The sequence below is a fragment of the Podarcis vaucheri genome, assembly GCF_965113315.1.
Source record: "Podarcis vaucheri genome assembly, chromosome: 15".
NCBI classification, from domain to species: Eukaryota; Metazoa; Chordata; class Lepidosauria; order Squamata; family Lacertidae; genus Podarcis; species Podarcis vaucheri.
In genome coordinates, this window is record NC_138753.1 from 10,010,614 (window position 1) to 10,036,153 (window position 25,540).

Below are 25,540 nucleotides of genomic sequence, written 5' to 3' on the forward strand. Positions count from 1 at the left end.
CTGAATTTATCCTTCCATTTCTTTAAAAAATATGTTGTTATTTTCTTACATTACAAAATAGCAAGAAACAGTATTAGAACAAAACCCACACTCCCACCCTTTCTGAAGATGTGAGGTCAGCCAACCCACCCAAAAAAGTGACTTTTGGTTTCATTCTCCTTACTATTTTTTAGTTTAGTGGATAATATTTTCTAACAGGGCTAATTGCCAGGCATTTTTATGCCATGTGGTCATTGTCACACCTTCTAAGGATTTCCAATATCTAGCTAGTACTAGCCTGGGTGCTAATAAAAGCTGGTCAATAAGATCCTTAAAATGCAGATTTATATTGTCCCCTAGGTAAAGATTAAGTAAAGCCAACTCTGGGCTTTTTGTTTTGTTATTCCAGAGTGATGTCCTTCATTTTGAATTTATAAGGTTTCCATTTGCTGTTGTTTCTTGATGTGCTCTGGGACTCAAGTTCTTTGTACAGAAGCAACTGCTGGGCCGAAGGGATGCGGGTGGCACTGTGGGTAAAACCTCAGCACCTAGGACTTGCCGATCACATGATTGGCGGTTCGAATCCCCGCGGCAGGGTGCGCTCCCGTCGTTCGGTCCCAGCGCCTGCCAACCTAGCAGTTTGAAAGCACCCCCGGGTGCAAGTAGATAAATAGGGACCGCTTACCAGCGGGAAGGTAAACGGCGTTCCGTGTGCTGCGCTGGCTCACAGATGCAGCTTTGTCACGCTGGCCACGTGACCCGGAAGTGTCTGCGGACAGCACTGGCTCCCGGCCTATAGAGTGAGATGAGCGCACAACCCTAGAGTCTGGCAAGACTGGCCTGTACAGGCAAGGGTACCTTTACCTTTACCTTTAACTGCTGGGCCGAGTTTCCTTTTTTGTGTTCAGTGGAACTATTGTTTGCATTGCTCATGTTTCAAACAACTTATTGATGCATTTATTAGCTCTCTATGGGCAATTGCTGCATTGTTCTGTAGTTCCAACTTAAATAAAAATGGTTCACTTTTAACCATTGCACACTTTTCTTCTAACTAAGCTTTGTAGAACCCAAATAGGCAGAGTTTACATCTACTAAGAAGTCCCACTGTATTCTGTGGGATGACTTTCAGGTAAATGCATTTAGGGTCAATTTTCTGAAATACTCTGGTGAGTCTCCTTCTTCAGATGGTGCACACTAATTCGGTTGCAGATCTCATGCAGAATGCTGTTAGATGACTCCCAACAAGAGCTTCAATCAGGAGCTCATTGTCTGAGCAAAACCACTCTTCATAAGGGCATCTTCTTGTCAGGGACATGCCAAAATGTAAGATCCATTTCCTCTTCAAAACATGCAGTAGGCATAATCCAAATCACAGCTGATGAGTTATCTCAATGGCTCTAATGTTAGATTTTGGGGTTGCCTACAGAAAGTGTTGGTAACTGACAGCTGGTTCAAAACAGTGGCCAGGTTGTTTACCAGGATATACCATAAGAAATGTACTTCAGCATGTTGAAATATCTTCTCTGGCTTTCCGTTTCTTTGGCTGGGGGGTTCAATTCAAGATCACAATTTACTTAAGCTCAGAACCTCCTTATCCCACACAAACCTGCCGACAGCTGATGATCTGTGCAAGATTCTTTTACTTTCAGATGTCTGGTGGGAAGCTTAAGCTACAAGTGACAAGGTCTTTGGGGTCAAGGTGCCTCAACTTTGGAATGACATAGTTCTCCAGCACCTACATTACAATCTTTTAAGTGCCAGCTGAAGGTTCCTGCTTTCTCCAGATTTGACTAAAAATTAATTTCAGATCAATTTGGGCTGTTATCATTGTATTTCATTCGCTACTGATTTTTTAGTACTTATCTGTAGTAACTGCATACATATTGCTTGCTTTATTTTGTGTTAAAATTTCGTATGCCGCTTTGTATGGAAAGTTGATGAAGTCAGGGAAATAAATAAATAAGGAATTTTGCATTCTAAAACATCTGGATTTTGTTACGCTTATCCAGGTGTTCGTGTGCATAGCATTCAATGATTTAATTATTCAGCCCAAGTTTCGTGTCCTGTTTCCAGCATTCTGTTCTTCAGAGATGGGGGCCCTGTGCCCTCCAGATGTTGTTGGACTACAACAACCATTATTCCTGGATAATGGGTATGTGGGTTATGGCCAGTGGCAACATCTAGAGGGCCAGAGGTTCCCCAGACCTGCTGTTACCTGGAGCCTCCTTAGATTTCTAGTGTTCTACAACTATCTGTTCACTGAAGGAGATTTGGAGAGGCATTCTCCATCATCCCTGTTCCTGGATGACTCCCACTCTAAGTCAGGCTCCTTCAAGATACACATATACACAGAGAGAGATAGAGATAGAGAGAGATTGAGATTTTGAATGTAAATTTACTTGCATCCTGTTTTTTCTTTTTCCTCCTTAGAGTTCAAGGGGGTCCCATGTGGTTTTCCATCCATGCACTTAGCTGAGCCAGATCTGCATAGCTTCTCCGAGATTGTTGCGCTGTGTGCTTTCAAGTCATACCTCTGGGGCAAGGACCAGCTTTAGCTCTGAAGTTCTGAACTCAGGGGAAAAAACCCACTCACCTTGGAAGGTTCCTCCTGTGTGGCTGGACCTCTCCTACCATTTTCCATTTTGATGCAATTGGTTTATTTCGCACAAGCCTGTGTTCTGTTTCCATGTGGAAAGAACAACAACGAGCAATGCAGTCCATTGGATCTGAAAATGCACAACAGGAAGCAGATTAAACATACAAGTGAGTGAGCCTCACCAAATTCCGTGGGATTTATTTCTGCAGAGATATGGATAGGAGTGCAGCCTTAGTGCATATAGTCTGCCTTTGGCAACAAACAACACTTAGAAGTAAGAAAAGAAAGCAGCACCTGTGTACATGAATGGATATGTTTAAAAAATGTGTATTGCAAAGCAGTCACATATCAATTAACATATAAAGTTTGCTGTGGAGAACAAAGGTGCATGGGTCTTTGTAACAGCAGTGGGGATCAGATGGGCAGGCAGACGGAAATCTGATTAACAGTCCATTTTCAAAGGATTCCTCCAACATCACTAGTGGGTTGAGCTCTTCCCACCTCATTTTTCTTAGCAACTATAAGCATCAGCAGAGCAATGTCAGATGGATCCTGTGAGTCACTCTGGTGTAAAATGCAATAAGCAAAAACTGACAACAACACACCTGCCTGGTACCAAAATGACAGTTCAAAATTCACTGTAAATAGAAGTGTAAGAACATAAGAATAGCCGGCTGGACCAGGTTGATGACCCATTCAGCATCCAGTGGCCATCCAGATACCTGCAGGAAACCAGGGAGCTGAACATGCGCACAAGAGCCCTTTCCCCATGTCATGTTCCTCTTTTACTTCCTTGGTTATTATTTGGACGGCAAGCAGCTGGGACCTTGCAGCAGGGCAGCGAGAACTCAGACCTGTTTCTCCTTCCTTTCCAATTGCAAAATGCACAACCGTGATGCAGTCTGTTGTTTACCTGAATGAATCATCCCGGGATTCACACAGGGAGATTTCAGCCTCCCAAACAGCACTCAGGTCAACATTTGTGTACTGCTATGTGAGGTTCAGGAAACATCTGGGCAGCAGGAAGGCTGACACTTTGTATTCAATCCATGAGTGGAAGCAAGCATGCGGAAAGCAGTTCCTTTGTGAGATTCAGAAAACAAACGGGGGGGGGGGGGCTTAAGAAGTGCCTTGCAGGATTTAGGCAAAAGGCCCATCTAGTCCACCATCCTGTTCTCACAGCAGCCAACCAGATGTCCCAGAGGAAGCAGGAACTGAGTGCAACAGTCCTCCCTGCCTGTGATTCTCAGCAATTGGTATTAGGAGGCATATTGCCTCTGTTGTAGCTAGTAGCCATTGCCAGGCTTATCTTTCAGGAATTTGTCTTATCCTCTTCTAAAACCACCCAAGTGGGCCACTTCTTGTGGGAGTGAATTCCACAACTTGGAAAAACAAAACAAAACACCTTCCTTTTTTCTGCCCTGAATTTTCACTGGCTGTCCCCAATTTTAGTATTCTAGCAAACTTCTGTCTACATACATTCTCCACATCATGAATTATCTCCACCATGTTAAAAAAACACACTCCCATATACAGGGCTGCCTTCAGATGTATAGTTACTTATCTCCTTGGCTCGGGGGTCCAATACCCTCCAACATTTCTCTGATGAAAATAGGGGCATCCTAAGGGAAAGCAAAGGGACGCGGGTGGCGCTGTGGGTAAAAACTGCAGTGCCTAGGACTTGCCGATCACATGGTCGGTGGTTCGAATCCCCGTGGCGGGGTGAGCTCCTGTCTTTCGGTCCCAGCTCCTGCCCACCTAGCAGTTCGAAAGCACCCCAAGTGCAAGTCGATAAATAGGTACCGCTTTCTAGCAGGAAGGTAAACGCCATTTCCGTGTGCTGAGCTGGTGCTGGCTTGCCAGAGCAGCTTCGTCACACTGGCCACGTGACCCGGAAGTGTCTCCGGACAGCGCTGGCCCCCGGCCTCTTAAGTGAGATGGGCGCACAACCCTAGAGTCAGACACTACTGGCCCGTACGGGCAGGGCTACCTTTACCTTTACCTTTAAGGAAAAGCAGGGATGCGGGTGGCGATGTGGGTTAAACCACAGAGCCTAGGACTTGCTGATCAGAAGGTCGGTGGTTTGAATCCCCACAACAGGGTGAGCTCCCGTTGCTCAGTCCCTGCTCCTGCCAACCTAGCAGTTCGAAAGCATGTCAAAGTGCAAGTAGATAAATAGGTACCTCTCTGGCGGGAAGGTAAACGGCATTTCCGTGCGCTGCTCTGGTTTGCCAGAAGCGGCTTAGTCATGCTGGCCACATGACATGGAAGCTGTACGCCAGCTCCCCTGGCCAATAAAGTGAGATGAGCGCCACAACCCCAGAGTTGGCCACGACTGGACTTAATGGTCAGGGATCCCTTTACCTTTACCTAAGGAAAAGCAGGACATTCCAGGACCAAATCCGGGACTGTCCCTGGAAAATAGGGAGCCCTGGAGGGTCTGCGAACTAGGCCAGTCAGCACCCAGCCCAAATTTCTCAGCAAAGCAGTATATGCTGACAGGGTCTCCCTCTTGTTACCGGCTGTGCTGCAGCATTCTGCACTAACTGCAGTTTCTAGATCAAGCACAAAAGAAGCCTCACATGCAATGCATTGCTGTAATCCAATAGCTAGACAATTTAAGGTGACCCTCCAAGCCAAAAACTAGACAGAGATGGAGTCCAATTTATTCAGTCATCCTGGAGGTTAGTGATTAGGTCTGTCTGTCTATACAGCTCTCGGCCAGGATTCAGCTGCTGCCTCTGTCTCATTTAATAGAGCCCTACAATAGTAGAGTCAGGAGGGATCCAAAGGACCATCTAATCCAGGTATCCCCAAACTCGGCCCTCCAAATGTTTTGGGACTACAGATCCCATAATCCTTGACCACTGGTCCTGTTAGCTAGGGATGATGGGAGTTGTAGTCCGATGCCTGATCTAGTCCAACTCCCTGCAATTTCTCCAATCTTAAATTCACTTCCCCACATTTCTGCCTCAGTTTGTAATTTATTTATTTTAAACTGCCTTCATGAAAATTTACTGGCATTTTAACTGCAAATCTCTCAGAAGATACAATTTTTAAAAATAGTGCTTCAAACCTCTGCCAATGTCTTGTGGTTGATATATAAATTTTCTATCCATCAATTTTCTGCCTCCCCTCCCTGCAGCACAGCCTGTAATCAAGACAATCACACCCCTCCCCGAGAACATCATTATCTCGATCTACATTCAGAACTATTAATACAGATCATCTTCTCCTATTTATTTAGATTTGATACAGCTGAAACAAGGGTTTAGCTTAGGAACATCATACATTTGAAAACGAAAAGCTTTTAAGAGTTGCCATCTCTCCCCCCCAAAAAAAAACCCCCACCCCTAACAAACAACCACTTGACCCTTTTAAGAAATAAATAAATTAGCCGCAGCTGCTGAATTCTCTTAATTAGGTCAACGAGCACACCAATGAGAGGTCTGTTGTCAATACATCTCTGCTTTTATCGGTTTAGAACAAGCCATGTTTGTTTCAGGTAAGTGGTTTTCAATAAGTAAGGCACTGAAAAGAATGGATTGGGTTTTAAATTAAATTAATACAGTGCACCTCTATACTTGACTGTAAAGTTTTCTGGCTGTAAAGCTACTCCCTACTCAGAGTAGACACACTGAAAGTAGTCCGCCTAAGTTAATCATTTCTGTCAATTTCACTGGGCCAACTCTGAGAAGGAGTAGCATTGCATACAACCCACTGAATTCAGTAAGACTTGCTTTTAGGTAAGTGGATCTAGGTAAAGGTAAAAGGTAAAGGGGCCCCAACCATTAAGTCCAGTTGTGACTGACTCTGGGGTTGCGGCGCTCATCTCACTTTACTGGCTGCAGACAGTTTTTCCGGGTCATGTGGCCAGCATGACTAAGCCACTTCTGGCAAAACCAGAGCAGCGCAGGAAACGCCATTTAACTTCCCACCAGAGCGGTACCTATTTATCTACTTGCACTTTGATGTGCTTTCGAACTGCTAGGTTGGCAGGAGCAGGGACCGAGCAACGGGAGCTCACCCTGTCACGGGGATTTGAATCGCCAACCTTCTGATCAGCAAGTCCTAGGCTCTGTGGTTTAGCACACAGCGCCACCCCTAAATATAGCCTGTGATCCAGAAACAGTTCGAGACTCCAGACCAGGCCCAAAGGGGATCCCTACATACAGAACACCCACAGGAAACAAAGATGGCAGATAAATTACTTTCCAGAAATAGCCCAATGAATGTATTTTCTTATCAAGCACTGTTTCATCTCAGACAGCTTAAGAGATTTACTTCACGTGGACGTGTGTGTGTGTGGAAGGGTGTGGAAACACCCTTAAAATAAATTTACATTTAAAATAAACTGATATGTGGCGCCTTTGAAAATAAAGGCAGTTTCCTCAGTCCCTCTCCCGTCCCCTCCCCACCTTCAAGGTTTCAGAAAACATCTTCCTTCTGAAGATTGCTTTCCTTATAGGAGGAGGGGGGAAATTGAACAGCAGTAAAATGCTGGTTTGTTGGAGCAAATGGAATTTTAAATTGAATTCTTATCAAATTAGCCATTCATCAAGGTCATGCAATATTGCGTGAATGACCTCTGTGAGGCATCTGCACTCTTGCCTTGCTGCAGTCGTTGAAAACAAGGGTAATTCTAATGCGATTGCTGTGATGGAGTATTGTGCGATATGGGGACTGCGTTTGTGATGCTCGGGACTTTAGCAACATCTGTGGGTACATCAGTACTCAGAGGACAACTGCCTTGCTCTCCAGAATGAACAGAGGTATGAGCTCCTCTGAACGGCTTTCATGCCTCTCCCATGCTCCCTAGGAATAAGCTTAAGAACATAAGTGGAGTCTTGCTAGTTCAGCATCCTGTTCTCAAAGTGCCTTATGCCTCTGGGAAGCCTGAAAGCAAGACCTGAGCATAAGAGCTTTCTCCCCTTCCATGGTTTCCATCAATGGGCATTCAGAAGTATACTGACTCTGACAGTGGAAGCAGAATGTTGGTGGCTGTCACTGTCTCCGGGGGAGCAAGTTCCATGGTTCAAGTCTGTGCTGTGTGTGATGAAGGACTTTACTTTGTCATTCATGAACCTTCCAACCTTCAACTTCATTGGATGTCCCCAACTTCTCTTATTATGGGCACAGGAGAAGGTGAAGCATGGAGGCTTCCAGAATTGTCCTCCTCTGAAGTTCTCCGCAGATCTGGAAGATTTCCAAATCAACTGGCATTGTGGAATCAGCAAATTAGGAATTCTTTATTGCTTTATTTATAACATCCAAAACATTTTGAGAGCATTACTACAGGCTTCAGTTCCCTCCATTCTTTCCTGTCCATGGGCATATGGAGAACATTGTGTGTGTGATACCAGAAGGAACGCTTGAAACGAAAGCCAAATCCAGCTGCAGGTGCTCCACATCTGGAATTGCACTTTTCGAAATTGTCCTAGTTGAACCTAAACTTAGGAGAAGATTATTCATGGAAGATCACACCAGAGGAAATAAAACAAAACAAACACAATGGGGGGAAATCCTCTCACCCCTGGCTGTGAATCACATCACTGTGTAACATGCTTCCTGCTTAAAATAATTATAGATAATTATAATTATAAAATAATGTGAGCTCCAATAACATTTCTGAGAGCTTCCTTATTGGCCCAGAACATCTGTGGCAAATGCCCTATGTTGGCCAGGTTGCCATCACAGTTGCTGCTCTTGCCACTCGCAGAGGCAGCAAACACACACACACACACACACACACACACACACACACACCATGAATGAATGCACACCCTTAGGCAAAAAGAGCAGAACAGAACTATGCTATTGCCACTGATAACATCAAGACCCACCTCTAAGAGCCAGTTGGAGATTTCTTCCTCTCCCTCTGGAGAAATTTGGTGACATGCTCCCCCTCCTCATACAAATAAGAGTGGAGAATTTCAAGAAGCTATTTGTCAGGGGCAGTTTGCCTCCTAAATACCAGTAATTCATAGCTGCCAACGTTTTCCCATTTTTTAAGGGAAATTCCCTTATTCCAAATAGGATTCCTCGCAAGAAAAGGGAAAAGTTGACAGCTATGCAGTAACTGGGAATCACAGGAAGGGAGAGCACTGTTGCACTCTGGCCCTGTTTGGAGGTTTCCCTGGCATCTGGTTGGACACTGTGAGAACAGGATACTGGACTAGATGGGCCTTGGGCCTGATCCAGCAGGGCCCCTAAGGTCCCTTCTCAGTCATGAACTCACCACTCGCAAGATGGTTCTCTAGTACCGTGATTACTGTAGATTGTTTCCAGCTGCTACCAACAAACTGACAACTGATTAGCAGGATGGACAAAGCAGAGAGGGGTGGGCTTCTTGCTCCCAGGCACCTTGAACCCTGGAGCCTTCTGGCCCCCAAAGGAAGCTTGCAACATGAATTTCCTGCTTCCTTTTTTTGTTTGGTTTGGTTGTTTTGCTTCCTGATGGATTAACTCCAACTCCTCCGCCACAACCATTACCCAGTAACAAAGATATATAGCAGCTGGAAAGTGCTTTTGGAAACCTTCCCAAATAACAAAATAGTAGCATATTTGACAAACTATTTCAGAACACATAATAGAGGAGATAATGATAATTAGGCGAGTGCTTTATGCCCAAATGCTCTTGAATGCCGGAAAAGAAAATACAATATTTTCAGTTAAAGATAATTGAAAAGATTATTTGGCTTATCTAAAATAAGTTCCCCTCCCAAGCCGCCTCACATCTGTTACATGGATTTGTGCAGATGCACGAAATGGTACTGCTGATTCAATGCTTGTGTTTATCGCCTGGGGGAACTAGATGTGGGTCTGAAGGTCCCCTTGAGGTGTGAAGGTCCCCTTGAAGGGAAAGGGGTGCATTGCTTGGCTGGGTTCTAATCTAGGGATGGGGGGATAAGATGGACTGAAATTGTGGTTCTTTAGTGCATGGAGTGGGGACCGATCCCAAGGGCTTAGTGAAAAGATCAGGCAGCCAAAAGATGCACACTTGGAAAGGACTGGAGTCACCAAAATAAAAGTGCATAGCCCAATGGTGTGATTACTCAGAAGTAAATCCCAATGAGTGAATCAGAGCCTGTTCCTTAAGGAGTGTGTGTAGGCAGTAAGTCCTGACTTGTTAACTTGGAAACAGGACTTCTGAGTAAAAGGTAGGAGCACTCTGATTGCTCACAGCTTAATGCGGCAACCCGCAAGATGCAGTACCATCGGTATACACGAAGAGGAGGAATCTCATCGTTCCATGCCCATTTCCTAGAGGTATGTCCTAGTGATTTCAGTGGGCCTTACAAGATGAGAGGTAGCGTGGCATAGCAGTTGGAGCGTTAGGCTAGGACCTTGGAGACCAAATGTCAGGAGCTGGAGTCAGGAATAGGTCAGCAATGAAACAATAAAGAAACAAAACAGCTCATGATGAGTGGTCACAGCAACGCTTCTTAGTAGGTCTTGCCCCAATGAAGCAGTTGCAAGGAATGAAGGTTCCCACCTTCCCACCACTCTCTAAGGCTCCTTCCCCAACAGTCTAAGGCTTGTCCTCTTGCCTCTCATTGCTCCACTCTCTTCATTTCCTTGAGTGTTCTGGGGGACCGAGGTGAGAGGAGGGGGCTGGTTCCAACAGAGGGGGGGGGACTCCATAGCTTCTTCAGCAGCCTGCCTCATCTCTCTCTCCTGATGCCCCTCCTTTCCTGCCTCTGAGTCTGGACTGCTCTCTGCCACAGTCTCTTCCTGCTCACTAAAGCCTATTACCTCTTCAGCGTTCTGCGCCTCCCAGCCAGCTCCCTCTTCTCCCTCTATCCACGCATCATCATCCCAGCACCAATCCCCTGGCCCTGAGCCTTCTTCCTCTGGGGGTTCTCTTGGGGGTTCCCCAGCTCTGCATCCAGCCAGTCCGTGACATCAAAGTGAATGAATTTTATTATTTCGGTCATAGACCAGTTCTAGCCCACATACAATATCAAGGAAGTCATGAAACATGATAGGGATACATTTGAATTTGCAGTTAGGTATAACAGGGACAATACAGATATAGCAACAGTTAAAAAAATATACAAATTAAAACTTGGCCACTAACATATAACCTAAAATTATCATTTAAAACCTTAACCATTATGATAGCACAGCTTGTTCCCTATGTTTTATGCAATCGCACAGAATTTGGCTACTCTTAACCTTGGCATCGGGACGCGGGTGGCACTGTGGGTTAAACCACAGAGCCTAGGACTTGCCGATCAGAAGGTCTGCAGTTCGAATCCCCGCGACGGGGTGAGCTCCCATTGCTCGGTCCCTGCTCCTGCCAACTTAGCAGTTCGAAAGCACGTCAAAGTGCAAGTCGATAAATAGGTATCGCTCCGGCGGGAAGGTAAATGGCGTTTTCGTGCTCTGCTCTGGTTCGCCAGAAGCGGCTTAGTCATGCTGGCCACATGACCCGGAAGCTGTACACCGGCTCCCTCGGCCAATAAAGCGAGATGAGCACCGCAACCCCAGAGTCGTCCACGACTGGACCTAACGGTCAGGGGTCCCTTTACGTTTTTAACCTTGGCATCAAAGTTCAAATCTGTGCTCAGCCATGAAACTCAGTGGGTGTTCTTGGGCCAGTCACTATCTCTCAGCCTAACTGTCAGGACTGGCAGGGCTCTGATGAGTGTGTGGTGGGGGCAGGTGGGAAGCAGATTGACCCAGGAGAGCTGGGGCAGCGACGTATGGGGTGTTTGGTGCTGCTTACAATGCGGGGGCCAGGGTGGGATGAAGAAGAAGAAGAGTTTGGATTTGATATCCCGCTTTATCACTACCCAAAGGAGTCTCAAAGTGGCTAACATTCTCCTTTCCCTTCCTCCCCCACAACAAACACTCTGTGAAGTGAGTGGGGCTGAGAGACTTCAGAGAAGTGTGACTAGCCCAAGGTCACCCAGCAGCTGCATGTGGAGGAGCAGGGACACGAACCCGGTTCCCCAGATTACGAGTCCACCGCTCTTAACCACTACACCACACTGGCTCTCTCGAGGAAGGGTCAGAGCAGTCAGAGATGGAGGTGGGCACGCAAGATGTGTCAGAAGTGGAGAGAGAGGCTGTTTAGGCCAGTTGAATCCCTGCCATCCTCTGCCCTGCTGTTTTCTAGAACCAGGAGGTGCTTGAAGAGGGAAGAGCAGTTATGGCTTCAGTGTAGCAGAAACCTCAGGTTGCATGCATGCACCCCAACAAATGAGGGTACATAACCTGGGAGTGGGGTGTGGGGGTCCCACTGTTGCCACAACTCCTCCATGGGGCACAGACCTGGGAGCAGCTGCCCAGACTCTAGAAATGTGTGTTTGTGTGTGTATGTGTCTGGGACACCTTAGGAACTGCTGTAATCCTTCCTTGGTGCTCAGGACCTTATCCTGCCTCAAAGGGATGTTGCGAGGGTAAAATGGAGAGCAGGGGAGAACCATGTATACTAACTTGAACTCCTTGGAGGAAAGATGGCTTAGAAATGCAATGGTAAACAAACAAACAAGCAAAACTTCATTCAGTTTCAGACGCTAATCTACCTGCCATCCTCTTTTAGAGCCTCAGCTCAATGCACTGAGTTAATGAGTCCTGCTTGCCCAAAACAGGATGTCTTCAATATGAAGCTGCCTGGAATGACCTGTAATTTGTTTTCCTTATTCCAGCTCAGCTTGTTTATGTTATGTGCAAAATGCATCCATCCTATTTGTGGTATTTATCTCCAGGCTACTGCTTGCTTTACCACATCGCGAAGAGTTAGCATCGCTCTTGATTTCCCAGGAGTAAGAGAAATCCATGTTCATGCGCTTATAAAGGTTGACTTGTGAACAAATTCTTCTACAGGGCAATTTTGGATGCTCCAAGTGACATTTTAAATTCTTCAGATCTCCCCCTCCCAGTTCGGTTTTACAAGAAAATGTTGATTCTCTGGGACTCACATGCTAAATGAAAAAAGCAACTTTCTTGCAAAGAGAGCAAGGAACATTTTTAGGGCATGTATTTTGGTCCAGCAATATCTATATGTTCCCGAGGCCTTTCCATAGGTTGTAAAGGGCTTCCTTAAAAGCTTTCTTAAACCCAAATGTATTAACTTATCTCCAGAAGGCAAGCAGGGAGAGATTCACCAGAGCCACCAGTTGAAATGTCCTGCTTCCTGTCCCTGCTGATGTTCTTTTATTTTATTTTTTATAAGATATTTATTAAGATTTTTTTAAAATATTACAATATTTTATATTGATGTTCTTTTAGATGGAGTTCACAAATAGAACTTACTGGCATTCACAAAATGTAGGCACGGTCAAACATTCCCTCTGCTAATTACTGCCCCATTTTCAGGCGGTGAAATATATGTTTATCTATTTATTTATTATTTGCAATATTATTTACAGCAATAATCTTTGTGAGGATGGAGAAAAATTATCTGAAAGGTTTCTGCAGAGGCTTAATGCTGCTGGATGAAACCATTCCCCCCCTTTTATGGTAAGTCTCACTGCTGCTGGTGGGGGTAGCTGGAAGCTTGTGTGTGTGTAATTCCAATATGAGATGACTTGATCTGTACCTCCTGGAGTAATGCAATGCTCAGAATGTAATTATCCTTTGAATTTTGCACTCCTCTGACTCAATTTTCACAAAATACATATTAAAGCATCACACATATGTAGGGTGCATACTTCCCTGGGAGCAAGTGCCCTTTGAGTTGGTAGTTTTGAGTAGATAGCGATGGCATTGAACTGTTCAAAGTGCACATTTTGTGTAAGATAATATATAACAATGTGAATTTTGTGAGATAATGCATAAAAATAAGCATTTTAATAATATTTAAATACAAAAACGTTGAGCAATTTTCTTTTTTCTTTTTGTAAATGTGGGTTGGTGTGTGTGTGTGTGTGTGTGTGTATTTAATGCAGAAATAAAGGGAGTGGACATATGAATGAACATATCTAAAAGTGGCACAGACTAGAAATAGATTGACGCTTCTATCCTTACTGGCATCTAGGGATATAAGAAGGTACTATTTTCTATCCCACCCTGTATTTGTTGCATTCCGCACTGTCTCCTTTCTGCTGCATTTTGTCTTCCACCAGGAACAAAGCTGTTTGCTGCCTGCTGTGGAGAAATCACTTAACTTTTCATTCCCTAAATTCCCTAAATTATGTTGTCATTACATTATTCCACCCCATTCATTTCAGCACAAAGGAAACACAGTGCAAATAGGATGGGGATATAACCAACTGCGTATCATTTGTGGACGTGTTTGCCAGATTGCTTTCCATTCCAAATGTAAGCGAACACTAGCCATCCTTGCTCCCATTTCTGTTTTTGTCAGAATTCTGCAACATCCCTCCTGGCAGTTGACCCTTTCCTCCCCACACAGCCCCAGACAGAGTGCACACATAGCACAACACCTCCCCACACAATAATGCTCCCTGAACTCTAACAGTTTTGTGGCTCCTGAATTTCACCTCAGCCCCATTGTGAGTTGGAATGTCATTGTCTCCTGCCTGCCAGGTCTTCTCCTGCTGATTTTAATGGGCTGCAAAGTTCGTAGCTAAGCCAAAGCTTTCACCAGGCTATAGAAGCACATATGGGGAAAGAAATATAGATATTTTAGTCAGTACGCTCTCTCTCATATCAATCACTAAGAAAGGGGCTGTGGGGATGACTAAGATGAAGCAATACAGCAATAACTCCTCAAAATGTCAGCCGCACTGACTGCACATTTTACTCAGAACCATTAGCAGGGGAGATAGATTATCCGTAAGTGCTAATATGGCACAGCAGAATATAAATATTTATATTAATGTGCACCTTTTAGTCTTTTATTAACAGGTCAGAATACACACACACACACACACACACACACACACACACACTCTTTAGTGCCCTTTCGGTTGGGAATTTTTAAATGGATTTAAGCCTCTACTTCAACGTTATAAGAGAGAGTGAAATAGAACCTTAGAATTCCTTGTTCCACTGGAGATTTTACCTATATCTACCAGTGACATAGCATGGTGGGGGGCACAGGGGTGGTTGCCCCAGGTACAAAATTGTTAGGGGCTTAGGGGCACAAGATTTCAGCACCCGGTGCTCCCTCAATACAGCTGTGCACTTCCACCACTGGGTTCCATTGAAAACAGCTTCTCTGTGTGAAGCAGGAAGTGACCTCTCCAGACAACGAAACTCTTATTTTCTTATCTCTGTGGATGTGATATCCTGGGTGATGTGGACACTGTTAGGCAGTTGAATGCATATGTGTACTCTGCCTCCCTCCCTCCCTTCCTCCTACCCAACCTGTGAGGCCCCGGGCACTGGCAACCCACGCTATGCCACTGATATCTGCACACACATGAGCAAGGCGGGCGGGGATATCAACCATTCAGCAGCAGATTTCAAAGAGCTAAGGCAAGAAGTTGTTTCTTTTCAATATGGCTGAGCAAATGTAGGAATACCCAAGCCAATTTCACAGTCCTGTTTGCAAGCAATGAAAAGGGTCCCCACTTTTGACAACGGGAGTCTTGCATAGGTTCATCCAACTCACCTAGCAGGTAGTGACTGCAGTAGCAGCCATTTCCTCCCTGCCCAACACTACTTCTTCTTGTTGTTTATTAAATTTAGATACCATTCTTCACCCAAAGATCATACGATGGTTTACAATATAAAAACACAACATGTACAACAACAACAACAACATAATAATAATAATAATAATAATAATAATAATTAATAATAAAAACTATATACACACAGGGCCCACTATCAATCTGCTTGTAATGCAAAAAAGTGAGTTCCATAGTTTAACTATAAACTGAAGATGTGCTTTTTTTGTCTGTCCTGAATCTTTCATTGGATGTCTCTGAGTTATGAGAGAGGGAGAAAAGCCTCTCTCTATCTGCTACATCCATGCTATGCATAGTTTTAATAGCTTGCATTCTTTCAGTGGGATGGGTTATCTGAACGCCCCTTAATGCTTTTTCTAAGCTAGAATCAAGGGTCGTGGTATTTATCTGCACATCAAACAGACTGGCCACTTGCTACTGCCCTCCCTGCTCTTTGCACGTTTGATATCTTAAGCTCCAGTGAGCAATCTGGCCCATTGAGTATCCTTCCCATAAGACCATCCTTCTTCTCTCCAGCATAATCTGGGTACAGATGGCAGCTCCTCCTCAGTCACAGTAATTTGCTCCGGGTGTTGTGTGCGACAACTATTAATACATAATATGCATGAGCAAACCCAAACAATGTGGAAAATATCTGAAAGGCAACCCCCAATAAGCCCCTTCTTCCCATTTCCCTTGCAGAAGTGCAGCTGCCTTGTGCCTTAATACAAGAAAATGAAAGCAAGGCTCCTCATATGGAATTCCTGGCCGGGTTCGCATCTTGTTTCTGCTTGATGCCAAGTGATGTCTTTGCTGCTGAATTCACGCTGAGATGATAATAGGTTAGGTCGCTCAACTGACTTGGAAGGTTAGTAAGATCAACACTCGAATCTGCTTTATCTCCATCGAGGGGATTGCTTTGTATAATACCCAACTTGCAAAGGAAGAATAATGAACACGTCTTTCTGTCTGCTTCACTGTATAACAGGTGGGTGATGTGCTGTGTTTGAATAGAATACACTGCCTTACTAATGGCAGGGAAGTAAACTTTGATTGTCAACTTTTTCCTGGACATAGATATTTCCTCTCCCTTGTTCTCCCAAAAGCAGGAAAGGGATGGAGATAAGTTGAACATCAACTAAACAACAGCATCACTTAATAGATGGGGTTCTCAAAACTTTCTACCCTCCACTGTGTCCACTTGAGAAGGCTGAAAATGACTGAGGTCCACCAGTTACAACTCCTTAGGGCTTTCTGCCCAAATAGAATTTTGCACAATGAGAATGAAAAGTTGACTTCATATGTAAGTACAAGTGCCACAAGTTGGAAGTCCTCTTTTCGTCTTGCGGCTTTCCCCATCAGTTCACCTCCCTTGCAAAATATGTTTACGGGGAGATGTGTTTTGCATAGCAGCACAAATACAGTGTATTTATTGATTCTGGTGCTGTGTCGGCCATGGCATCGCTAGCAGTCCTTTAGCCAGAGCGGTTTATTAGACTAAATAGACATTTTCGCATGGAAAAAAGTGCATTGTGATTGTTTCAGAGGTGGTGCAATTAGGGTTAAGCTCTCAGAAGATAATGTTGCAAGGGATTATCTGAGAATTTCGTTTCCCCCTTGACTTTGCCCCAACGATTGGAGAATTCTACTTCCCCACCAAGTTAACTTTCAATGCAATTCTCTATCACCGCTCCTATTTTACTGCTGACAAACAGCATGGAGAATTTGGGGAGTTCATGTTTGATATAGAGGAGGAGCTGAAGACAGTGGAGGCTGGTTCATAAGGCCAAGTAGGGTTCTGCCCCACCAACCTCAGTTGGTCCCCAGCCAGCGTCCATCTTGCCAGCTTTCTTACTTGCAACCAGTCCAAGGGGTGAAACTTCCTGTGAGTCTCCTCCTCCTCTTCAAGTCTCAGTGGAATTCAGCAGGGAGGAAGAAACTAGAATGAGTTGGTTCTACCTGTCATTGCCTCTGGCGCCACCTGCTGTTGCCCTACCTGCTTTCTACCCCACCAACCTCAATAGCTACCACTCGCCACTGGCTGAAGAGCTGAAACTTCCCCAGTAGAGATGGCTATGGTATTCACATTACCCTGCTCAGAAGCATGAATTCTTGATGTCTAATGATGCTGGAATCCGAGACCTCTCTCTAATTGCCACCCACTTTAATTCTGGCAAGGGCGGCACTCAAAGAAGTGGTTTCTATGGAGCTCAGGGAACAGACTACAGCTGTTAATGGAATTAATTTGTTTCTCATTTTTAAGCAAACCGATCTTCACTTGTTGGATTAATATGTAGATTACAGTGCAATTGCCTTGTAGATGTCAGCAAGGATACGGATGGGGACAAAACCAGAATAAGTTGGCACTGCCTGCCGTTGGCACTCCCTCCATCTGCCCCTTGGTCTCCCTGCCTTCTGCCCCACCGGTCCCAATGGCACCAGCCGTTGTTGCTACTAACTAGCCAGCAAGACTACTGCAAGAAGGGCAACACCCCATAGACTGGAGTTACCAGGAAGTACAGTAGTTTCTTTAGTTCACAGGAAGAGTTGCATCAGTGGCCCCATCCATACTTGGGAAGCCTCCAAGCTGGACAGGAGCACAACAGCACTTGGCTGCCATAGGCAGGGAGGAAGCTGATGACACCAAACTACACTGGTACTGAGGTTACATACGCTTCAGGTTACATACGCTTCAGGTTACAGACTCCGCTAACCCAGAAATAGTGCTTCAGTTTAAGAACTTTGCTTCAGGATGGGAACAGAAACCATGCTCCGGCGGTGCGGCAGCAGCAGGAGGCCCCATTAGCTAAAGTGGTGCTTCAGGTTAAGAACAGTTTCAGGTTAAGTACGCACCTCTGGAACAAATTAAGTACTTAACCTGAGGTACCACTGTAGATCATTGGTCTAATACTGGCCACACTTAGTGAAAACAGCTACCAGTGTTTCAGACAGGAGAGTTTCCCAGGCTTACCAGGAGATGCCAGGGACTGAATTAGGGACCTCTGCAAAGTATTTGGTGCAGCAAATATTTGTGGAGCAAATATCCTTGCCATAAGGTATTGTTTGGGTAGGAGCTATAGCTCAAACACCGTGTTGCAAGTATATATGCACCACAATGTTAACCAGGGCCAGTCCAAGTTGGAGATGCCAGGGATTGAACCTGGGAGCTGTCAGCATCGCCCTAGAGCCAGTGCACCAACTGGACTCATGCACCTCAACCCCGACTGGGCTGGGCGAGCTGGGTAGCACCGCCAGAGACCTCCTTCTCGCAGGAACAGGTCACAGTGCTGTGGACTCACAGCTTAGAGCTGAGAGCACCGGATTCTCTGTCTCAATACTACAGTCATTGCGCAGCAGAGTTTTGCAGAGTCTTGCAGAGTATAAACCACTCGGAGAGCAGCTCTGTAGAATATCTTCCTTTTATTCTGTAACTACAACTATAATACAAAACTATATACAGAGCTGAATATTCTAAGCATAAATCAATGCTACACTGAGAGTCTGCAGCTGCTCTTAGCAGCAATCTTATCTCTAGGATCTCCAACACTCTCACTTTCTCCAATACACTGACTGACTGCCTCTCACTCACACACACAGATATGTTGCTGGGCAGAATAAGTAGAGAGGCAGGACACGCCTCCTCCTCTGTGGAGAGTCAGCAGAGACCATCAGGAGATGATCAGGAGATTCTTGGGTATGGGAGGGGTGAAATCTCCTCAGGAGCAGCTGCACGCAAGGCAGACGCTCTACCACTGAGCTATGTTCCCATGGTCAACCCAGTACTAGCTCCTGTTGAAACTGCAAGAGCACAACAGATAAGCAGTCTCTCAGATACAGTAGGAGAAATTCCCAGCCCTACCCGGAGATGCCAGGGATTATACCTGGGTCCTCCTGCATCCCAGGAACAGCACTGAGCTATAGTCTTTCCTTGAGGAAGGTGAATTTAAGGAAGCCTTGGAGAAGGAGCAACGATCTCCCCAAGTCCCATTGGTGCAATCCTGGTGGTAAGTTCATCTAGAGCCATAGCTCTTTAAAGCTCCTGAGCTCCTGAATAGCTGGTCTAATTTGAAATGTTCTATACAATGTTATTTTTCTTAAAAGTATCTGCAAGCCTGACAAAAGAGGATATTAAAGAAGCAGAGATTGAAATCTATGGCTTTCGTTTAATATCCTTATTGGAGGTGCTTTTTCGTTCCCCTCTAAATTACTCCCTGCTTCCATTGTGCTCAAAATTCTCTCCTAATAAATGATAGTAGTAAGTGAAAGACAGATACTCAATGAATTGGTTTTTTGTCCCCTAAACCTCATCAATATATAAAGCTTTTCTTTGTATTGGTAAGCACAGGACATTACTCACACAAATTAGATATTCGTTTAAGACTTCTCAACACTTTTCATCACAGGAGTCTATTCCCAGAAATGGGGGGAAATCTCTTCTATCCATCTATTAAATGTGGAAGATTTCAGAGGGGAATTTTACAGAATTCTCCCTTGTACTGGGTCAACACATTGGGTCAACTTACTCAGGGTGCATTCAGGGGTGGGAAGCATTGTGTGTTTTTTTTCTGATTAACGCTGGTGCCTCTGTTCTGTTTTCTAATGTTCCCTTCGTGTTGCAGTTCCTGTTGCATTAGTGATCTGTGGCTTTTTCAGTGATACACAGCAGCATGCTGCCTTAAATTTCATTCCCACCAGTGGGCGTGGTGTGGCACAACAATGGACGTCATTGGGCAATATTCCCCCATCCTTTCTGCACACCTGTGCTTCTCTTCCCTCATGTTTCACCCATGAAAATGGCAGATAAAAGAACTGCATCCTGGTATTCTGTCTAATTTTTTAAAAAAATCACTTTACTCCCATGATTTGCTGGGTTAATGGGGTTGCAAACACATCTTTTTTTCTGGAAGCAATTAACATGGAAATGAGTGCCATCCTTGGACTATGTTTTGTTGGATTTCTGAAGGGGACTTTTATGTCATTTGAACATTTCTACACGATATTTGAGCTAACAGTTAGGGAAACCTCAGGGAAAAGGAATAAACTGCCATGTGAATGCAGCCTCAGTGTTGTCTATACTGAGTGTCAGTGTCTCTTCAAGGTTCCAGGCAGGGCCTTTCCCAAATAGAAGCTCGGACCATTTGCCTGACACACAAGAAGGAGCAATATGGAGCCTGTCATTTTCTGGAATTCTACCCTGGGTAGAAGTAGTATTGTAATCAACCCATAGTGAACAGCTTCCTGAAACCTCCTAATGAAAACCTGAAACAATGGAAGCTTGGAAGTGGTATGATGACAAGCTGGAATTTGTGCAGAGGAAGGTGACCAAGATGATGAAGGATCTGGAAACCAAGCTTTATGAGGAACAGTTGAGGAGCTTGGCATGTTTACCCTGGAGAAGAGAAGACTGAAAGGTGATAGAATAGCCATCTTTGAACATCTGGAGGGCTCTTACATGAAAGATGGAGCAAGCTTGTTTTCTGCCACTCCACAGGGCAGGACTCAAACCAATGGATTCAAATGACAAGGAATGAGATTCTGATTAAACGAGGAATAACTTTCTGATGGTAAGAGATGTTAAATGGTAGAACAGACTGCCTTGGGAAGTGGTAGACTCTCCTTCATTTCAGGTTTTTCAGCAGGTGATGGGTGGCCATCTGTCAGGGACTCTTTAGTTCTTATTCCTGCTTTGCAGGGGGTTCGACTCTTTGGTTCCTTCCAACTCTCCAACTCTATGATTCGATGGGAAATATGCTCAGGGGGATATGTGGAAAACACAGGATAGATGGAGAAAAGAGTTATAGCCAGGTTCCGACTGATAAACCTTGAAAGTTACACAGATGATGGGAACACAGTTTTCTACTGTTGCAATCAGTGGTGGAGAATTTTTTAAAGGAGGAGATGGAGCTCTTCAGCCAAGGTTAGCCTTTTGTTCCCCTATGGCTGTGCAGTTCGAGGATCATTTATGCCTGAGCTGAGTGTTCTGAAAATAATGGCAGAACTCCAAGGTCGTATTTGTACAGTGCATTATTTGCAATGACAAATATAGTATTAATCAGCACCAAATAACACCTTCCCGGGCAGCTGATGTTGAATGCAGAAGAAGGTCCCTTCTTTGCAACAGGGTTCCCTGCTCTTAAAATCAGAACCACCCTGTCTTACTTTCTTGTAGGTCCCAAGTGCCTTCAGAGCCCCAGTGTGTCTCTTATGCGCTCTCTCTCTCTCACACACACACACCACTTTAGTTTGTTAGCTCTCACGCAGTCCATTACCAAGGCAAGACTTCCACTGCCTCAGCTGCAAATGTAAAGGAGAAGTAGAGCTGTATGTCATCATCATATTGCTGACAATGTACTCCAAAACACTAGATGACTCCACTCAGGAGTTTTATGTAGAGAACTCAGGACTCCAATATCTCAGGACCACCTGTCTCCTTAGGAACTTATCCGGGTCCTGAGATCATCCTCTGAGGCCCTTTTTTCATGTGTCCCCTCCACAAGAGGTCCAGAGGGACACAACATGAGAATGGGCCTTTTCTGCAGTGACTCCCTATTTGTGGAATGCTCTCCCCAAGGAGATTCGGCTGGTGCCTATATTATGTGCTTTTAGGCGTGAGGCAAAAATGTTCCTCTTCAACCAGGCTGTTGGCTGAGTAACATCTGGTTCCCTTTTAAATGGGTTGTGGGAGGGGGACATTACTGGTTTGTTTTCGTTCTTATTTTTATTATGTATTTTGTGTTTTTTATATTATAATTTTATGTTGTGAACCACCCTGAGAGCTACAGATGAAGGGTGGTATACTACTACTAATGGTGGTATACTACTACTAAGGGTGGTATACTACTACTAATAATAATCATAACAATAAGTTAAAGAGCATGTTCAATAACATTAAACCCTGAGGAACCCCACCTTGAAGGCTCCACAGGGCCAAAGACCAATCCCCAAGCATCACCCTCTGGAAACATCCATCCTAGCAGGACTGGAACCACCACAGAGTGGAGCCATTTCCTTTTACTCTCTCCCAACACAGGTTATCCTACGGTGTGACCAAAAGAATTTCCTCCAAGAGTGCCACAACCATCTGCTCAAGAATCTTCCCCAAGAAGAGGAGATTGGCAACTGGCTGTTAATTACTTAGACATATAAACATATAAAAAACTATTTTTTAAAAAAATAAATAAGAGCATCTACAATTAGGAGCACCTAAAAACCTTTAAGGGTGACTGAAAACATTTTAAAAGCAGCACATACTTCCATGATTCAGGCAGAGGAAATGTGACAGACTCACAGAAGGCAGGAGGTACATTAGGGCAGGTGATAATTACAGTAAGTCTAGTTTGTTGTAATTGCCACCTCTGGACCTTGAGAACACACCTTGATTGACTCATACTGCAACATCATTTGTTGCTCAGAGCTTCAATTATAATCCTCCTGGGACTCAGCTGGACTGGTAAAGGAAAAACTATTTAGATGCATTCTTTGTGCAATATACTTTGGCCACCTCCTGAGAAGAGGAGACTCTCTGGAAAAAGCTCTGATGTTGGGTACAAGGAGAAGGGGACAACAGAGGACAAGATGGTTGGACAGTGTTTTAGAAGCTACCAACATGAATTTGAGCAAACTGGGGGAGGCAGTGGAAGACAGGAGTGCCTGGCGTGCTCTGGTCCATGGGGTCACAAAGAGTCGGACATGACTAATAGACTAAACAACAACAACAATGTGTGATATAACATTTTGCCACCAGATGGCGACGTGGAGTCTGCTTTTTTCTACCAGTTTTCCCTGTTTAAATTTACAACGCTTTAAATTGAAATGTTTCTTTGATGTGTCTAGATCCAGCCCTGGCCACAGTCCATCTAACTGAAACCTGGGGCTGGAAGGATGCTTCAACTTTTACACTGGATATGTGGTATAAAAAGGCTTCATTTATAGTTTCCTTGGAGAAGCTAACTACAAACGGAAAGTCAACAAGGTCTTTGCTGCAACACAAAAATTTGTGGTCACATGGGAGACCTTTTTTTGACTTGCATGAACAGTCACATGATGGATTGCCTCATTCCAGTCCAGTACAATTTTATTTGGAAGAATTATTGAATTTATTTGGCCTTTTGCCTCTTCCTCATGCCCCCTCTTTCTCTCTTTTGCTCTCTCACCTATCTGAGTTGTTGGTCTCCTTACAAGAGTTTTGTTTCTTGATGATTTTGTGGCCTATGTGTTTGCATGGTTTTGTTTTTTTCCCCTTTCCAGGGGCCTGGTGCCCTTCTTATATGCACTTTCCACGTTATAGGAATAAAAAATGCAAAAAGATAAGAAGCAATAATAAAGGGAGGCGGGGAGAAATCAGGACCGTTTCTCGCTAGAAAACAGCTTCACGTGGGATATTATTTCATGTCAGATGAGTATCTCCTGGAAGAGCTGCGAATTTGTCCGCAGTGAAGGTGTGAAAGATGAGCCACTTCTGAACTTGCTAGGAAACCATTAGCATCCACAGAGGGGGCTTGCCAGAATCCCTCACCACAGGAATCTCTGCAATGGTTTCTGTGCATTGAATCTGAGGGGAGGGAGAAGTGGAATATAATGCTGGAGTTTCCTGTGCAGTCACAGGAAAAAGTCTTCACTATCACTTACTCTGTTTATTTGTCACTTTCCCCACAAAAGTGTCTCAAAGCAATGCAAATGTTAAAAAACAAAAGTAAAACCAAGCATAGGAGATTGAATTAAGGATACAAAATGTTCATCCATGAATTTATACTCTTTTTTTGGTTTTTTTTACGCTGTGATACATAAGTCAAGGGGAACTTTCTGTTCCCTAATTTGTTCTCTGTTGTTGGAACTGCAGGAAATGGTCTTCTGGCAGTGGTTTGTCCATATAGCATAGAATCACAGAAATGTAGAGTTGGAAGGGATCCCAAGGGTCATCTAGTCCAACCCCAGCAATTCAGCAACCTCAGCTAAAGCATGGTGGCCAAAAGGCTGAGTTATCAATCATGATGTTCTAGGAAGGGAGAACCCAATTTGGATTCTTCCCATTTTCCATTTGTTCCATTTTTAAATTTTGTTCTCCATTCAGTTCTGCAGCATTTCAAAGTTCTTTTCCCCCCCAATCCTCATGAAAATTCATCAGACTATAGTACAAATTTCTCCCAATGTGTACATTTTTATGATTCTTTCCTCTTTTATACACAATTTGCAAGCATCTCCCCCTAATCTAATTCATTTTTCCATCTCATTTTGCTCAAGTGCAAATCTTTATGCCCACTTTCCCCCTAATACTGTTTGGTTGGAGAATGGTTTTGCAAAATTCAGAGGAGGGCGAATAGTCAAAGGATATTTGTGTTTTGTTTAGCGTATTGGTTTCTGCTTTTAAGGCAGTTTCACCCAGAAATTCATGATAGAAACATGGGCTGAATAAGAAACAATACACCCCAACAACAACCACCCCAAAGCCATTTCTCCTCTTTACCTCCTCCTTCATAGACCATTCAAACACCTGGCCAGGTTCTCAGACAAGTGGCTTTCCATCAATCTAAACTTCTCAGTGTGTAGCATAGGAGTAATAAAAACCAAATTTCAGCAGAACATCAAAAAGAAAGTTGAGATAAGAAGCCCAGTTCGATGGTTTCATGTAGGGTAATCCATCTTTTTATTCTTCATCCCAACTTCCCACTGTTAAGGATATATCTAGGAGCTAAATAAAGTGCAGATCCGCAAGCATGTTTTGCTTTAATTCCTTCCCCAAATTGGGTAGTGATCCTGGTTATTTTTGTCATCGGCATTCAGCAACTGAGTCGTTTCATGGCCTTTTGTCTCAGCCCCCCAGTTTAGTTCATGGCAGCTGGCCAACTCACCTTTGGGCCTGCCGTCACGGATTGGGAGCAGACCCCCTTTCAACCCGCTGTGCAGAAACCATAATAGTAAATACATATTTACATACTTGAGTATGCATGTTGCACAGTCACATCGATCTCCTCTGAATCAACCCCTCTGTCAAGCAGCAGAGGCCCACAGGAGAAGCCGAGCCTGTCTTCCAGAATAAATTGAAACATCCTGGTGAACTCAAATGGAAGCTAACATCCGCAGTGGCACAGCCAGGCATTCGTGGAATGTTCTGAACTGAGCTACCATTGCAGTCCCACGAGCAGCCTGATTTAGCTGTGCTGCATACATGGTATCTTGCTTTTAACACTGTAGTTTGGGGATAAGGGACTTGGGACTCTGCCATGTTCTGAAAGCTACTAGAAACAAAAATCACACCATGCACAAGAGGGAGGCATCAGTGGTGGAGGTTATTTTATTAGGGCAAATGGGGGCATTGGTCAACCCCGTCTGCTCTCAGCCACCTGCCTTCTTGCTTACAACAAATGCAGAGGGTGCCTGC

At 44.4% G+C, this 25,540-nt stretch overlaps 2 long non-coding RNA genes across 4 annotated transcripts in view; one reads left to right on the forward strand and one right to left on the reverse strand.

Annotated features, from left to right (window-relative positions):
• The window catches only part of LOC309519992, a 48,221-nt gene extending 30,567 nt beyond the window's left edge, over nucleotides 1-17,654 (forward strand). The window contains exon 3 of the long non-coding RNA XR_014214116.1: nucleotides 15,865-17,654. This is a non-coding gene — a long non-coding RNA (uncharacterized lncRNA). The remainder of the gene's footprint in view (nucleotides 1-15,864) is intronic.
• The window catches only part of LOC309519991, a 43,734-nt gene extending 18,439 nt beyond the window's left edge, over nucleotides 1-25,295 (reverse strand). Inside the window, exons 1-3 of one of the 3 annotated variants that reach the window (XR_014214114.1) lie at nucleotides 25,097-25,295; nucleotides 22,414-22,609; nucleotides 13,814-14,136 (exon numbers count right to left, since the gene is read on the reverse strand). This is a non-coding gene — a long non-coding RNA (uncharacterized lncRNA). Of the gene's footprint in view, nucleotides 1-13,813; nucleotides 14,137-20,498; nucleotides 20,892-22,413; nucleotides 22,610-25,096 lie in introns of those variants that run through there. The other 2 variants (XR_014214115.1, XR_014214113.1) reach the window with 2 other exon arrangements.
• Between the last annotated feature and the right edge of the window lie 245 nt (nucleotides 25,296-25,540).